General features: G+C 34.1%; 1 protein-coding gene across 1 annotated transcript in view; it reads left to right on the forward strand.

The window, feature by feature from the left end:
• Positions 1-19,070, forward strand: part of LOC136041864 (AP-1 complex subunit mu-1-like) — a 381,890-nt gene that overhangs the window by 245,286 nt on the left and 117,534 nt on the right. The gene's annotated exons all lie outside the window — the stretch shown is intronic.

The following is a 19,070-nucleotide window of genomic DNA, read 5'->3' on the forward strand; positions in this document are numbered from 1 at the left end:
GATTAGTGTTCAGTCAAATCTGGCACGTTTGAAAAACTACACGGTTATTCTGAAACAGTGAAAATGATAAAAAAAAATATTGAAAATATTTTTTCCCTTGTTTGCCTGGTAGACACCCAACGAAATCCAATAATAATCTCAGCCAATTTTCAACACAACTGCTTGAAAGAAAAAGACTATCAAAACAATTGAGTGCAGTAAAAAAACTTCTGATTGAATCAGACAGATCACATGACAGGATTAATACAGTGCACATATAGTTGAATTTCAAGCAATTAGTGTTCAGTCAAATGTTGCACGTTTGAAAAAATACAGGGTTATTCTGAAATATGTCGCAATGGTGGAAAAAATATTGAAAATGGAAAAATAAACTTTGGATTGGCTTTAAAACAGATAAAAGGTAATAAAGTAGTTCATTCTCTGATTCAATAAGTAAAAACCTTAGCAACAAAAAACTCAAAATTAAAAGTAAGGAGCCAAGTGAGTCAGTTGCAGACTTTTTTAATAAGAGAAATTAAAGCTCAATAATCAAAAATCAATTGATGATATGTCTCGCCCTCCACACCTTTACAAGGAAACTCCCTCAAGTTCTCAAGTTAAATTTCAGACACTCTAGGAAAATGTATGGCATCTACATCCTTTGACTGGTTTTCACTCAAGCAAGCCGCAGGCTGTGTAGTCAATTCAGATGGTCGGTAAAACTCCCAACAAACATATATTATAAAATCACAGGCCTGCAGCAAGCCCGCTGATTCAAACGCATTCCATACGGCTGGTCAAACTGCAGAATGAATGAATGAACTAATGAATGAACTTTATTATCCGTAAAAGTATAAAAAAAACACAAAGTACGGAGTATTATAAATAAACAAAAACAAAAACGATAAACAGCAAGAAAAAAAAATTCAAACTAACAAAAGACAACATGGACTAATTAACCAGTATCAATATGGAAAAAAGGCTGCAGATGGTCGTAATCGTGAGGATCTAAACGTGAAGAAGGGTAGAGTAGATAGTCTTTTTACATAAATCATCACTGGAAGACCGAATCCAAGAAGGCATATCTATTAAACCAAATCGAACAATTATTTTTCTGTTTTGGTGCCATCTAGGAAACCGGAGGAGGAATTTGCAAAAGCTGAAATAAGACTCATGTAGAGTATGGGAAATTTTCTTACGAAATAGATGGGCCATGCCTGATAAGACAAAAGCACAGGGGTGCAATAAGCGATATAAATCATGCACAAACCGTTGCGATTGTAACGGCTTTTGTTTGGGGATATTTTTCCGCAAGTGACGCGTAGGTTTTTCACGGCTTGATAATAACACATTTATATATATAAAACTCAGAAACTACATATGTATATATATATATATATATATATATATATATATATATATATATATATATATATATATATATATATATATATATATATATATATATATATATATATATATATATATATATATATATATATATATATATATATAGATTATATAGGGTTCTAGTCATTTACTCTCTTGGCGTTTAGCCCCATGAGACTACCCCACCATGGACAATACCCCACGGAAATACCCCTGTCAAATCTCCCCCGGAGGAAAATACCCCTGGTAATCCCCTCCCGGAAAATACCCCCGTCGAAAAAAGGCTTTTCCAATTTGAGAATTTTATGTGAGTTTTGTTTTTTTATTTGCCATACGGGAGAAGGAATTTTGGAACTTGGGTATTATGCGCTACTCACTCAAGTTTACGCTGCATAAAACTCGAGAACAAACCAGTTTATTCGTCAGTTTCTTTCTGTTTAGCGTGAGACAAGACAGAGACAACGACAGAAGGGCTGTATGAAAAGGGTTACCTCCTCCTCAAGACCTCGCTCTTTATACTAAAATTTTCTTAGAATTTTAAAACAACGTTTATTATTCTAACTTTATTACTCTAACAACAGCCATTGTGTTTAACCAGATGTTCTTAAAGAATTAGGACAAAAAGTCAAAACTTCAGCATAAAGAGCAAGGTCTTGTTGAAGGGACCAATCCTTTCTTATGCGTAATAATTTCTGTTAAATTTTGATGCTGCTCCTTACTATCACTTGAAAAAACTTTTTTTTTTATTTAATTTCTGAAAGTTTTTAAGTAGCCTAATACCAGGATAGCGGACTGTCTCTTATTCCTCAACCAAGAAATTGCATCCTGAGTTAACAAACAAGAAAATAAATTGAAACATTTTATTTTCTCTTTCTAAATAAAGATTGGATATTTTTATAGCTTATCATCTGCTTCGTACTTGCTGTTTCTAGAGTCAGGAATTACTTAAGGAACCCTGATAAAAAGGTTGATTCAGCAAATGTTGAAACTCATGTAGTAATTAACTTGTATATGCCTACAAATTATAACAACGAACAATCTGATTCATGATTTGGGTCTGCCTGCAAGTTTTTAGTCAGGTTTCTTAAAAAAGTTGCTTCTACAATCAGCGGAGATTTCAATGTAGATTAATATATTTTTAAAATCAGCATTAAAATGCAATTTTTTGATGTAACTATTGGTATCAAAATTCCATTTTTTAGAGTTTCGGTTACTATTGAGCCGGGTCGCTCCTTACTACAGTTTGTTACCACGAACTGTTTGATATGGTTAAATATTTTCAGGAACTCCATTGAATAAATGAAAACCTTAAATAAGTTGCAAGCATTTAAAGATGGCAATGTGTCAAATTCTAAAAAGAAATTCAAAAAAAAAAAAAATCAGCTCTCAACGGGGAAGTATCGAGACGGGGTTTTCACATCTTTGAGAAATGACATCCTTATGAAAGATTGTAGAGGCTCAACAAAACTGTTCAACAAGATAGTGTCCTCCAGTCATTCCTCATTTACTGGTGGCCTTAGAACTGATTTCACTAGCTCAAGGCACCAGTCGTATCCCCGTCTCAACTTAGGTTGAAATAATCAATTATGGAAAATACAAATTATGCTGATTATGTGATTAGCTATAAGTTTATACTATTGCACAAATAATATGATTTTTAATTTGTATATTCCGTAAATATACTAAGGTTCCATAAGAAATAACACATATATATATAAAACTCAGAAAAACACACAAATGAAAGAAAATGAGTAAAGAAAGGATGAGATGGCAATGAAGGCAAAAGAAACGTTTTCAAATTCTACTCTTAAACTGATGAAATTCTTCAGACTTTAAGGCTATTTACCATTTTTAAGTACGATATCTGCTTGTGATGGCCATTTTTTCGAAGTAAAATTTTAACTTACCATCCAGGGGCCGAGTAACTTTCTTTGGAAGGGACCCTCACTATCAAAATGACAGAAAAAGACACATTGTGAAAATACAGGGTAGCCTTAAGTTGTAGTTAAGGCACTTCTTGGTATATTGGAAATCAGTTGAGTTAGGTGAGTGATAAATTTAGAAATAAATCCAAGGTCAAAAATATTGGAGCCAATTGATAATGACAGTGAAAAATGAGCCGTATAGTACCAAACAGACAAAGGTATACTAAAAATTGATCTTTTTCTGTGAATACTTGAATTATGTTGGCTTATTATAGTTTTAACAATATTTTTGAAGACTCTAAGTTCCAGTTGGGGAAAGGGGGACTGTAGCCAGGTATCAAATTCGCTCTTTACTTTGAGCAGATAATTTTTTTTCAAAATTAACTCATGCTCCTTTTTAACATAAAGAAAATAGGGGTCCTTTACGCTTCAAAAGATTTCTTATGTATGTATATATTTTGCAAATATACTGTATATATATATATATATATATATATATATATATATATATATATATATAAAAATAAGTCGTCTGTCTGTGTGTCTGTCTGTGGATCAGGTGACGTCATGTTTCTGTGTTGACTGACGTCATGAAATTAGTTGTCGTCATTTTTGCTTTGACGGTGACGTCATTCAAGATATTTAAGACATATGTTCACGTAGAAATCTATTAATGTTTAAGTTTACAATGACTGATGAACTTACCATGGCAAAAGCCGATGAAGATGCTCAAAGAGTCTATGCCAAAAAACTTGCTGCTGATAGAGAAAGTCAGAAAAGAAAGCGTGCCGAGGAACTACCAGAGCAACGCGAAAGCAGACTTGCTGCTAAAAGAGAAAGTGAAAAAAGAAGGCGTGCCGAGGAATCAAAAGAACAGCAAGGAAACAGGCTTGAGGCTGATAGAGAAAGAAAGAACAGAAAGCGTGCCGAGGAATCAAAAGAACAGCAAGGAAACAGGCTTGAGGCTGATAGAGAAAGAAAGAACAGAAAGCGTGCCGAGGAACTACCAGAGCAACGCGGAAGCAGACTTGCTGCTAAAAGAGAAAGTGAAAAAAGAAGGCGTGCCGAGGAATTACAAGAACAGCAAGAAATCAGGCTTGCTGCTGATAGAGAAAGTAAGAAAAGAAAGCGTGCCGAGGAATCACAAGAACAGCAAGAAATCAGGCTTGCTGCTGATAGAGAAAGTAAGAAAAGAAAGCGTGCCGAGGAATCAGAGCAACCTGAAAGTTATCGCCTGGCATTCAGGTACAACCCAGTCGATGATTATAGCTTGAGTAGATGTGTTCAAATCGGGACAATGTCTAAAATTTGTCCCTATTGCAAGGCCTTGAAATTCAATGGTGAAACAATGGGAATGTGTTGCGCCTCAGGAAAAGTTAAACTTCCTCTATTGGCTGCACCACCAGAGCCATTGAAGACTTTCCTTACTGGAACTACGTCAGAATCTAAGCGTTTTTTGTCAAAAATCAGAAAATACAACTCATGTTTCCAAATGACGTCGTTTGGAGCCCAAATCGAAAATCCAGATCAATTTATGTCTACTTTCAAAGTAAAAGGGCAAATTTATCATAGAGCAGGGTCCCTTCTACCATTCTCAGGCGAGAATCATAAATTTTTACAATTGTACTTCATCAGTGATAGAAATTCTGAATTGAATGCACGTTGCGAAATTTCTCCCAACGTTGAAAGGACAATCGTTTCCCAATTGCAACATCTTTTCCACGAAAATAATAATTTAGTGCGTCTGTTCAAAACAGCCATCGATTTGATGCCTACTGATACGCATAAAATTGTTATTTCTGCTGACAAAACGCCTCCTGGCCAACATGTGCGTAGATACAATGCTCCAACTATCGACGAAGTGGCAATCGTTATGGTCGGTGATCAGTTTTTACCTCGAGATATTATTCTTTATAAGCGAAACGTTCAGTGTTAAGAATTGCTGAAACTCATCGATGCTACGATGCCCTACAATATCCTATCATTTTTTGGGATGGAGCCGACGGCTATCACTTTAATATTAAATTGATGAATCCAGCCACTAACAAAGAAATGAATAAGAAATGCAGTGCAATGCATTATTATTCCTATAGACTAATGATTCGGCAGGATGAAGAAAATTATATTTTAAAATGCCGTGAATTGTTTCACCAATTCGTCGTTGATATGTACGCTAAAATTGAATCAGAACGTTTGCTATATATCCGCCTGAATCAGACCAAGCTCCGCTCTGAACAATACATTCATTTGCGAGATGCAGTTATAAATGACGGTAATACCACAAACGTTGGAAGATTAACAATTTTACCTTCGTCATATGCTGGCAGTCCCCGTCATATGCATGAATATGCTCAAGATGCTATTGCGTATGTTCGTCTCTATGGTCGTCCAGATTTATTTATTACATTTACATACATCTTGGGACGAGATACTGCAGCTTTTACTTCAAGGACAATCGGCGGTTCATAGGCATGACATTACGGCCCGTGTCTTCCGGCAAAAGTTGAAATCACTGATAAACTACATTGTAAAACTTGAAGTGTTTGGGTCAGTGCGATGCTGGATGTACTCAGTGGAATGGCAAAAACGAGGTTTGCCACACGCACATATACTAATCTGGCTACATAAAAAAATTACTTCGAACGAAATTGATGATGTGATTTCCGCTGAAATACCTGATAAAAATGTCGATAAGGGGTTACATGATATTATTGTAAAAAATATGATACATGGACCTTGCGGTGCACTGAACGAAAATTCACCATGCATGGCCAAAGGAAGGTGCACAAAGCAATATCCTCGACGTTTAGTATCAAACACAATTACTGGCAATGATGGTTACCCACAATATAGAAGAAGATCTACTGAAGATGGCGGTAAAACAGCAATAATAAAGAAGCGTAACGGTACCACCATCGAAGTAGATAACCAGTGGGTTGTTCCATATTCCCCATTATTATCAAAAACATTTAATGCACACATAAACGTTGAATACTGTAACTCCGTAAAGGCAATCAAATACATATGTAAATACGTCAACAAAGGCAGTGACATGGCAGTTTTTGGCTTGCAGCCCGAAATCAAAGATTTCGATGAAATCGTACAATATCAGGCTGGAAGATACATAAGCAGTAATGAAGCTGTTTGGCGAATTCTTTCATTTCCGATACATGAACGTAGTCCAGCTGTTGTTCACTTAGCGGTACATTTACAGAATGGTCAACGTGTTTATTTCACGGAAACCAACGTGCAACAAAGAGTCCTGAATCCACCGGATACAACATTAACAGCTTTTTTTTCGCTTTGCAAAAATGATTCTTTTGCAAAAAAACTGCTGTATACTGAAGTGCCTTCGTATTACACGTGGAATACTAAAAATAAAGTATCTGAACTTCGAAAACAGGGTAAGTCAGTCGACGGCCAACCTACCATCTTCAAAGATACCACGATAGGAAGACTCTACACCGTTCACCCCAATCAACATGAATGCTTCTTTCTACACCTGCTTTTGGTGAATGTACTCGGTCCGACATCCTTTGAGTATTTGAGGACTGTAAATGGTACTATACATGACACTTACCGTAGTGATTTCCGCTGAAATACCTGATAAAAATGTCGATAAGGGGTTACATGATATTATTGTAAAAAATATGATTCATGGACCTTGCGGTGCACTGAACGGAAATTCACCATGCATGGCCAAAGGAAGGTGCACAAAGCAATATCCTCGACTTTTAGTATCAAACACAATTACTGGCAATGATGGTTACCCACAATATAGAAGAAGATCTACTGAAGATGGCGGTAAAACAGCAATAATAAAGAAGCGTAACGGTACCACCATCGAAGTAGATAACCAGTGGGTTGTTCCATATTCCCCATTATTATCAAAAACATTTAATGCACACATAAACGTTGAATACTGTAACTCCGTAAAGGCAATCAAATACATATGTAAATACATCAACAAAGGCAGTGACATGGCAGTTTTTGGCTTGCAGCCCGAAATCAAAGATTTCGACGAAATCGTACAATATCAGGCTGGAAGATACATAAGCAGTAATGAAGCTGTTTGGCGAATTCTTTCATTTCCGATACATGAACGTAGTCCAGCTGTTGTTCACTTAGCGGTACATTTACAGAATGGTCAACGTGTTTATTTCACGGAAACCAACGTGCAACAAAGAGTCCTGAATCCGCCGGATACAACATTAACAGCTTTTTTTTCGCTTTGCAAAAATGATTCTTTTGCAAAAAAACTGCTGTATACTGAAGGGCCTTCGTATTACACGTGGAATACTAAAAATAAAGTATTTGAACGTCGAAAACGGGGTAAGTCAGTCGACGGCCAACCTACCATCTTCAAAGATACCACGATAGGAAGACTCTACACCGTTCACCCCAATCAACATGAATGCTTCTTTCTACGCCTGCTTTTGGTGAATGTACCCGGTCCGACATCCTTTGAGTATTTGAGGACTGTAAATGGTACTATACATGACACTTACCGTAGTGCATGCCAAGCTCTGAATTTATTGGAGAATGACCAACACTGGGATAACTGCATCAATGACGCGTGCGAAACGTCAACCCCAAGTCAAATTCGTGCATTGTTTGGCATCATTTTAACAACTTGCTCTCCATCAGCTCCTACAGAGTTATGGGAAAAATATAAGTCAAAAATGTCCGAAGATATACTCCATCGAAAACAGTTAGAGACGTCAGATATGACTTTTGATTTTACATCAGAAATTTATAACTACACTTTAGCTGTTATAGAAGATTTGTGCGTACGTATGGCAAACAAACCTCTTCAGGATTTGGGAATGCCTTCACCTAACCGTATCGCTGCTGTTTCGACATGTGTAGAATTGGATCGTGAACAAAGTTACAGTACGAGTGATCTATTGTCGTATGTACAAAATAACATTTCCAAGTTAACGTCGGAACAAAAAGACATTTATGATACGATAATGCATTGTGTCGATAACAACGTTGGAGAAATTTTCTTTTTGGATGCGCCAGGAGGTACTGGTAAAACGTTTGTGATAAAACTGATTCTGGCATCAATTCGATCAAAAAATGATATAGCGTTGGCAATTGCGTCGTCCGGAATAGCCGCAACATTGCTGCCTGGTGGAAGAATTGCTCATTCCGCTTTGAAATTGCCTCTGAACTTGCATTCTACAGAAACTCCCACGTGCAATATTTCCAAATCATCTGGGATGGGTAAAGTATTGCAGCAATGCAAACTTATTATTTGGGATGAGTGCACAATGGCACACAAAAAAATCACTCGAGGCTCTGGATCAATACTTGAAAGATTTGCGAGGGAAGTCGAAACCCTTTGGCAGCACATTAATATTGCTTGCGGGAGATTTCAGGCAAACATTACCTATAATGCCTAGATCAACTCCTGCAGACGAAATGAATGCTTGCCTGAAAAATTCTAATTTATGGGCACACGTAAAAACATTAAAATTAACTACAAATAGGCGTGTCCGATTGCAAAACGATGACTCTGGTCAAACATTTTCAGATCAATTGCTGGCAATGGGAAACGGAAAGCTCCCAGTAGACAGCTAACTTAAAAAACTTTAACTTTAAAAACTAAAAAAACTAAAAAAAACTAAAAAAAGGTAAAAAACTAAAAAAACTAAAAACTAAAAAAGAAAAAACTAAAAAAAAAGGAAAAAACTGAAAAATAAAAGAGAAAAAGAACGATGACTCTGGTCAAACATTTTCAGATCAATTGCTGGCAATGGGAAACGGAAAGCTCCCAGTAGACAGTTTTTTAATTTCAGGACGTATACAACTACCTGCTGATTTCTGTAATTTAGTGACGTCCAAAAATGAATTGATTGAAAAAGTATTTCCGAATATTCTAAAAAATTATAAAAATAATAAATGGCTAAGTGAAAGAGCGATTCTCGCACCCAAAAATATAGACGTCCACGAAATCAACAATATTGTTTTGACCAAGATTCGAGACCAGGCAGTCCTTTACAAGTCAGTCGACACAGTTTTGGAACCAAATGAAGCGGTTAATTATCCATCTGAATTTTTAAATTCCATAGATCTTTCAGGGTTTCCACCACACGTGCTACAACTAAAAATAGGCGTACCAATAATACTTTTAAGAAATATAAACCCACCAAAGCTTTGCAATGGCACTCGACTTGCCGTAAAAAAAAACAATGGAAAACCTAATAGAGGCCACAATCTTGACAGGGCCTTTTGAGGGTGAGGCTGTTCTTATTCCTCGCATTCCCATGATTCCAACGGATCTGCCTTTTCAATTTAAAAGATTGCAATTCCCAATTCGATTAGCATTTGCAATCACCATTAACAAAGCTCAAGGTCAATCATTAGAAAAATGTGGTATAGATCTTAATACTGATTGTTTTTCCCATGGACAATTGTACGTTGCATGTTCGAGGGTCGGTAAACCTGACAATCTATTTATATGCAGCGACAATTGGACAGCGAAGAATGTTGTATATTCGCAAGTTTTACGCAGTTAATTTGTATTTTGGAACCAAATGAAGCGGTTAATTATCCATCTGAATTTTTAAATTCCATAGATCCTTCAGGGTTTCCACCACACGTGCTACAACTAAAAATAGGCGTACCAATAATACTTTTAAGAAATATCAACCCACCAAAGCTTTGCAATGGCACGCGACTTGCCGTAAAAAAAAACAATGGAAAACCTAATAGAGGCCACAATCTTGACAGGGCCTTATGAGGGTGAGGCTGTTCTTATTCCTCGCATTCCCATGATTCCAACGGATCTGCTTTTTCAATTTAAAAGATTGCAATTCCCAATTCGATTAGCATTTGCAACCACCATCAACAAAGCTCAAGGGCAATCCCTAGAAAAATGCGGTATAGATCTTAATACAGATTGCTTTACCAATGTACAATTGTATGTTGCATCTTTGAGGGTCGGTAAACCTGACAATCTATTTATACGCACAGACAATGGGACAGCGAAGACTGTTGTATATTCACAAGTTTTACGTAGTTAATTTGTATTGTATCTATCTATCTATCTATCTATATAAAAACGAGTTGTGTGTATGCATGTTTGTTTGTTTGTAAAAAGAGCGTTTGCATATGACGTCATTATTAGTACATACGGCTTTGTATATGGACAGACAATGGGAAAGCCAAGAACGTTGTATATTCGCAATTTTTACGTAGTTTGAAACACATATATAAATCTATCTATATTCACAGGTGGGACACAGGGACACAACTACAATGGCGCGTAACTAATATGGCGCGTAATGACTTACGCGCGCAGGGGGGCTTGGGGGGCGCGAAGCGCCCCACCAACTAGGTGTTGGGGTGGCGCGAAGCGCCACCCCAACAGCTAGTATATATATATATATATATATATATATATATATATATATATATATATATATATATATATATATATATCTATATATATAAAAATAAGTTGTCTGTGTGTGGATCTGTGGATGGATCAGGTGACGTCATGTTTGTCCGCATATGACGTCTGAATTATTTCACACTAATACAAAAGAAGAAAAAAACTAAAAAAGGTAAAAACTACAAAAAAAACTAAAAAGAAAAAAAAACTAAAAAAGCTAAAAAACTAAAAAAAACTAAAAAAGGTAAAAATCTAATAACTAAAAAAAAACTGAAAAAAATAAAAAAAGGCAAAAACTACAAAAAAAATAAAAACTAATAAAAAAACTAAAAAAGCTAAAAAACTAAAAAACTAAAAAAAAACTAAAAAAAGGTAAAAAACTAAAAAAAAACTAAAAACTAAAAAAGAAAAAAACTAAAAAAAAGGAAAAACTGAAAAATAAAAGAGAAAAAGAAAACTAAAAAAATATGAATAAATATATATAAAAATAAGTTGTTTGTGGGTTATGTCTGTCTGTCGAGTGACGTCGTGTTTGTCCGCATATGACGTCTGAATTATTTCACACTAATACAAAAGAAGAAAAAAAACTAAAAAAGGTAAAAACTACAAAAAAAACTAAAAAGAAAAAAAACTAAAAAAGCTAAAAAACTAAAAATAACTAAAAAAAGGTAAAAAACTAAAAACTAAAAAAAACTGAAAAAACTCAAAAAAGGCAAAAACTAAAAAAAACTAAAAACTAATAAAAAAACTAAAAAAGCTAAAAAACTAAAAAAACTAAAAAAACTAAAAAAAGGTAAAAAACAAAAAAAAAACTAAAAACTAAAAAAGAAAAAACTAAAAAAAAGGAAAAAACTGAAAAATAAGAGAAAAAGAAAACTAAAAAAATATTAATAAATATAAAAAATATAAATATAAATATAATATAAATTAGCAATCAACAAAGCACCGAGACACAAATGACGACCGGGACACAGGGAGTATAAATGACGACCAGGACATAAGTAAAAAAAAAACTAAAAAAAACTAAAAAAATGGTAAAAACTACAAAAAAACTAAAAACTAATAAAAAAACTAAAAAATCTAAAAATCTAAATAAACTAAAAAAGAAAAAAAAGAAAAAAGGAAAAAAATAAAGGAGAAAAACAAAACTAAAAAACGAATGTATATACAGACCGGGACACCGGGATACAAATGACGACCGGGACACAGGGAATATAAATGACGACCGGGACACAGGGACACAACTACAATGGGGACGCCGGGGGGCACAGGGGGATATAAATGACGACCGGGACACCGGGACACAAGGAATATAAATGACGCCCGGGACACTCAAAGAGAAATCACAGACTGGAACACCGGGACACAAATGACGACCGGGACACAGGGAATATAAATGACGACCGGGACACAGGGACATAACTACAAAGGGGACGCCGGGGTGCACAGGGGGATATATAAATGACGATGGCGACTCAGGGAATGGTCGATTAGCAATCACCATCAACAAAGCTCAAGGGCAATCATTAGAATCATGAGGTATAGATCTGAATACGGATTGTTTTCCCATGGACCATTATATGTTGCATGTTCAAGAGTCGGTAAACCTGACAATCTATTTATATGCACAGACAATGGGACAGCAAAGAATGTTGTATATTCGCAAGTTTTACGTAGTTAAAAACATATATATATATATATATATATATATATATATATATATATATATATATATATATATATATATATATATATATATATATATATATATATATATATATATATCTATATATATATATATATATATATATATATATATATATATATATATATATATATATATATATCTATATATATAAAAATAAGTTGTCTGTGTGTGGATCTGTGGATGGATCAGGTGACGTCATGTTTGTCCGCATATGACGTCTGAATTATTTCACACTAATACAAAAGAAGAAAAAAACTAAAAAAGGTAAAAACTACAAAAAAAACTAAAAAGAAAAAAAAACTAAAAAAGCTAAAAAACTAAAAAAAACAAAAAAAAGGTAAAAATCTAATAACTAAAAAAAACTGAAAAAAATAAAAAAAGGCAAAAACTACAAAAAAAATAAAAACTAATAAAAAAACTAAAAAGCTAAAAAACTAAAAAAACTAAAAAAAACTAAAAAAAGGTAAAAAACTAAAAAAACTAAAAACTAAAAAAGAAAAAAACTAAAAAAAAGGAAAAAACTGAAAAATAAAAGAGAAAAAGAAAACTAAAAAAATATGAATATATATATATATAAAAATAAGTTGTTTGTGGGTTATGTCTGTCTGTCTGTCTGTCGAGTGACGTCGTGTTTGTCCGCATATGACGTCTGAATTATTTCACACTAATACAAAAGAAGAAAAAAAACAAAAAAAGGTAAAAACTACAAAAAAAACTAAAAAGAAAAAAAACTAAAAAAGCTAAAAAACTAAAAAAAACTAAAAAAAAGGTAAAAAACTAAAACTAAAAAAAAACTGAAAAAACTAAAAAAAGGCAAAAACTAAAAAAAAACTAAAAACTAATAAAAAAACTAAAAAAGCTAAAAAACTAAAAAAACTAAAAAAAAACTAAAAAAAGGTAAAAAACAAAAAAAAACTAAAAACTAAAAAAGAAAAAACTAAAAAAAAGGAAAAAACTGAAAAATAAGAGAAAAAGAAAACTAAAAAAATATTAATAAATATAAAAAATATAAATATAAATATAATATAAATTAGCAATCAACAAAGCACCGAGACACAAATGACGACCGGGACACAGGGAGTATAAATGACGACCAGGACATAAGTAAAAAAAAAACAACTAAAAAAACTAAAAAAATGGTAAAAACTACAAAAAAACTAAAAACTAATAAAAAAACTAAAAAATCTAAAAATCTAAATAAATTAAAAAAGAAAAAAAAGAAAAAAGGAAAAAAATAAAGGAGAAAAACAAAACTAAAAAACGAATGTATATACAGACCGGGACACCGGGATACAAATGACGACTGGGACACAGGGAATATAAATGACGACCGGGACACAGGGACACAACTACAATGGGGACGCCGGGGGGCACAGGGGGATATAAATGACGACCGGGACACAAGGAATATAAATGACGCCCGGGACACTCAAAGAGAAATCACAGACTGGAACACCGGGACACAAATGACGACCGGGACACAGGGAATATAAATGACGACCGGGACACAGGGACATAACTACAAAGGGGACGCCGGGGTGCACAGGGGGATATATAAATGACGATGGCGACTCAGGGAATGGTCGATTAGCAATCACCATCAACAAAGCTCAAGGGCAATCATTAGAATCATGAGGTATAGATCTGAATACGGATTGTTTTCCCATGGACCATTATATGTTGCATGTTCAAGAGTCGGTAAACCTGACAATCTATTTATATGCACAGACAATGGGACAGCAAAGAATGTTGTATATTCGCAAGTTTTACGTAGTTAAAAACATATATATATATATATATATATATATATATATATATATATATATATATATATATATATATATATATATATATATATATATATATATATATATATATATATCTATCTATATTCACAGGTGGGACATAGGGACACAACTACAATGGCGCGTAACTAATATGGCATGTAACGACTTACGCGCGCGGGGGGGCTTGGGGGGGGGGCGCGACCGGGACACAGGGACATAACTACAAAGGGGACGCCGGGGTGCACAGGGGGATATATAAATGACGATGGCGACTCAGGGAATGGTCGATTAGCAATCACCATCAACAAAGCTCAAGGGCAATCATTAGAATCATGAGGTATAGATCTGAATACGGATTGTTTTCCCATGGACCATTATATGTTGCATGTTCAAGAGTCGGTAAACCTGACAATCTATTTATATGCACAGACAATGGGACAGCAAAGAATGTTGTATATTCGCAAGTTTTACGTAGTTAAAAACATATATATATATATATATATATATATATATATATATATATATATATATATATATATATATATATATATATATATATATATATATATATATATATATATATATATCTATATTCACAGGTGGGACATAGGGACACAACTACAATGGCGCGTAACTAATATGGCATGTAACGACTTACGCGCGCGGGGGGGCTTGGGGGGGGGGACGCGAAGCGCCCCCACCAACTAGGTGTTGGGGTGGCGCGAAGCGCCACCCCAACAGCTAGTATATATATATATATATATATATATATATATATATATATATATATATATATATATATATATATATATATATATATATATATATATATATATGCATATACTTATATATATTGCATATATATTTTGCAAATATACTGCATTTGAAACCTTATCATCGAGTAAAAATATGAGTCTTTGTCACCACATTTGCTCAGGGCAATTTTTCCCCCTGATATTTAAAGTGTATTTTTTTCCTAAAATCTATCATTTCAAGATTAAATTCGCTCGTTTTAAAACTTTCAGAAGTGGGAATGAACACACTCTCTACATTTACAAATAGGACAGAAATGGAATGATTGAAGAATAAGAAGGTTATTAAAAAAAAGAAAACATTCAAAAAAAAAATAAGACTTAGTGCTTTTTATAACGATATTCGCACTGTCACTAGATAGGTCAAATCGGCTGCAGTTTAATTTCATAGAGGGAAATTCATTCCAAGAATCATTTAATTGTTTTAATTTTTATTTCTAGCATTTAATTGAAACTCCGATTCTCTTATCTGTCACTGAAATACCTAAAAAACGATGATGACGTCCTATTCTTACGTTTGGGATTCACATACGAACCCATAAATGTCGAACTACCTCTATGGGCACACTTGCTATTTTCTACTGGCTTCTACTGGCTTCTTGCTATTTTCACTTTTCTAAATATTTTTTTTAACCAGCTCCAAAAAAAATTGACATAAATGTGGTAAGAATTAATACTGAAATTATTTGCATTTCACACAACGCCAGCGCTACTTTTGGGGCATTTATCTCTGCATCAGCATGCTGTACAAAATGTCTTCTGTGAATCAAATAAAGTGAATTTAATCAAAATATGCACATTTTAATCACAGTTTGGAAATTTTGTGTGCACGTATAAGCACTACCAAACCATTCCCTTTTTTCTATTGTTATCAGTTTCATCATGCAGCGCTAGAAGACCAAGCTTTGCTTGTTAAGGGAATTACGGACATAAAAATATACTCAGTTTAACCCCCCCCCCTTCAGAAATATATACCCCCTATACCCTGATTTACACATGAAAAGTGTAATTTTTATAGAATTCTTTTTTTTTAAACAAAGATACAAAGGGGGAGGTAATTTTCAAACTCTAGGAATCGATTCTCCCTTCCAATTGGCATCCCTTGCAATTTTCATTTAATTTAAGGTTTCTGTCACAATGATGCCAAGAATTGTTCAGATTTTTTAGATATTCTTTAGCAAACAATATCCAACAGATCAGTATATAACTCTAACTTTGTTTTTCGAATAGTTTCGAATTTGAAATACGGTCGCTATTTAAATGTTGGGGAAATGTTACGATATAATGTTACACAGTTTATGGCAATACTTTGACTTATCTTTTGACTTATCTTTGACTTATCTTTGACTTATCTTTGCTTAGACAGTGCTATTGTGCAACCTATGATTTTTGTTTCGGCTTTATTTTGCCCGATGATATTAATTCTGTTCATTAGTATAAATCGACAAACCCACAAAAAATAGCTTTAATAAAATTCACTAAAGCACATATATTAAAAGTTTAGTACAACAAAATAAATCTTACGGAGTCAAAATCCATTCAAATTTACGAGTAATTGAATAGTGCGATACCCGGGACTATTAGAATAGGGTTTGGTTCTTTTATAGAATTGAGCATCCTATGCTGGGTGTATGGGTCGGGGGAAGTGAAGGGGGGATATGTACTGCAGCATTATTGGTGAATCTGGCCGAAGAAAAGCCGAGTGTACACGAGATTCACCTTCGCCCTCCCCAAAGTTCGTTTACACTATACTACCGTCGTCTGCAGGAACTCATTGCTGACAATTTATGTAAAATCCAAGCACCAGCACTTATATTTATGATTGTTTAATGTGTGTTTATTGTTTATAATATACTTCGTATTTTTTCTAAATTCACCATGTAGTGGGTTTGTCTAAATTCACCAAGTATATTAATTACTAGTGCAGGAAAACAGTATTCTGTCATACTGTCACCCAAAATGAGAGCGACTTTCTTTCTGTTTAGCCCTAGACGATTTGCCGAAAAGGACAACCTTCGGCAGTCTGTCATCCTTCATCCGCAGAACGTGCCCTAGCCATCTGAACCTTTCTTTTATTATAGCCCTAGAAAGCGGCTATAAAGTCTATTATAATATTATAATTTTTCCAAAACTTTAATAATGTTTGATATTATATTTTTTATCTTTTACGTATTTTATTCAATTGTATTTTTAAGCCTATTGTAAATCGTTGGTTTATTTCATTTGTTAAACTATTTTTGCAGTTTAGTTATATCATTCAGTTACTCCTAGGCTTAGAAAGATATAAAAAGACGAATCAATACATTTTGTCTCACCATTTTAGCTGGGTCTTATAAACCGTTAAATTGTACCCTTAGTCTTACTTGAGCTATTGTGGATGTACCATGTTGACAGTCGTGATGTATATACTGTCTTCTAGTTTAGTTGAACAGCACCTTCAAAATTTCCAAGAGGTTCGACCTAATTACCTTAACTGTTCCTGAGATATTGCTGATACATCGTTTTGACCACCTGGATGCAAATAATTTCGTTTGAATCAGTTCAGCATTCCCTTCGATATTGCTTGAAAATTTCAACTTAATACCTTTAGCCGTTTCAGAGACATAACAAATCCATTGAAATTTTCAACTTATTGACCAATAAGTTCCCAAAGTTACGCTTTTTATGACCTGATAATGTCCAACTGATTTAGTTCAATAGCCTTCTAAACCTTCCTTATGCGCTTCAAAGTAACACATCTAGCTGCACTCGGAGTTTTTGCATATTTGCCATTTTAATAATCAAGATACAATTAGTGTCATTTCTTGGGATGAATATCCTTCTGGACAATGCCTAAAAATTTCAACTTAAAATCCTCAGGTGTTTTATCAGATATTGAAAATTCTAATGAAGTTTAACTTAGTACCCATAGCTGTTCTTGAGATATTGCAGATATACGCTCCTGACATTTTTTATGCAGTCTATTTATCAATAGTGTCTATTGATTTGGATTAAGTCGCCTACAATAGGCCATGAAATTTTTGGCTTAATACCCTAAGCTGTTCCTGAGGTATTGCAAATGCGCCTTTTTTAAGATCTTAATGCACGTGGTGTCTTGATTCTGTTCAGCATTTGCCTCACCACTCCCTGAAAGTTTTAACTTAATGCCCTCAGAATTTCCAGAGATATTACAGAAAACCTCTATTGAAAACCTAGGTGCGCTAAGTCTTATGATTCAGTTCAATATCTTCCTCGAAATTCATTGGAAATTTAAACTTAGTATTCATAGCTATTAATGAGTCATTACAGATATTGCTTTTGGAAACCTGGAAGCCCGTATTTTGCTTTTACTTTTCGTAGGAAACACTAGAAGTTTCAACTTAGTATCCTTTGCTGTTTTTAAAGTAAAACAAGTATGTAATTTCTACAGCATGGATGCATATTTACATATATTGATGTAATGGAACATCCCCCACGAGATCCTCTTGAGTTTTCGAATGTTTTCAAAACATTCCTCGGAAGTTTAAAACTTATACTCTTAACTGTTTCTGAGATACTCCATGTGTGCGCTTTTGACAACCAGGACAAACTGATTACGTAGAAACGTTCACAACCATTTGCAATCTTCAAAAAAATAAATAAAAAAATCAATTCTAATGGGAAACACATCCATATGCAGTTACACTGTTTTTGGTAGTAGAGGCCACCAATTTAAAAAAAAGAGACGTGAGTGATGCTTCACAAAAGAAAGCTAAAAATAGACTGAACTTTGTGATTTAATGTGTACCTTCACTTCTGGTGGTGAAGCTGTTTTTGAGCATCAAAATATTGTTAGTTGTTGAATTATTACGGACCAAGCGTTATCAATTTAACTAATCAAGTTCGTTTACTTATTTCGACGGTGAAATTTGGCAACACTGATGAGTACTAACCTGAGAGCTTAATTTCCAAATAGCCAGAAGAAAAATATCCGACAATTCCCGTTCTCAGGCATGAATAGACACAAGACGAGTGGAGATAGGATTTTTTATGTCTATATTATTTTAAAGTGGGTTTAACTGTAACATAGCCTGTCAGAAACTAAATATG

Source organism: Artemia franciscana, unplaced genomic scaffold, assembly GCF_032884065.1.
Source record: "Artemia franciscana unplaced genomic scaffold, ASM3288406v1 PGA_scaffold_47, whole genome shotgun sequence".
NCBI lineage: Eukaryota > Metazoa > Arthropoda > Branchiopoda > Anostraca > Artemiidae > Artemia > Artemia franciscana.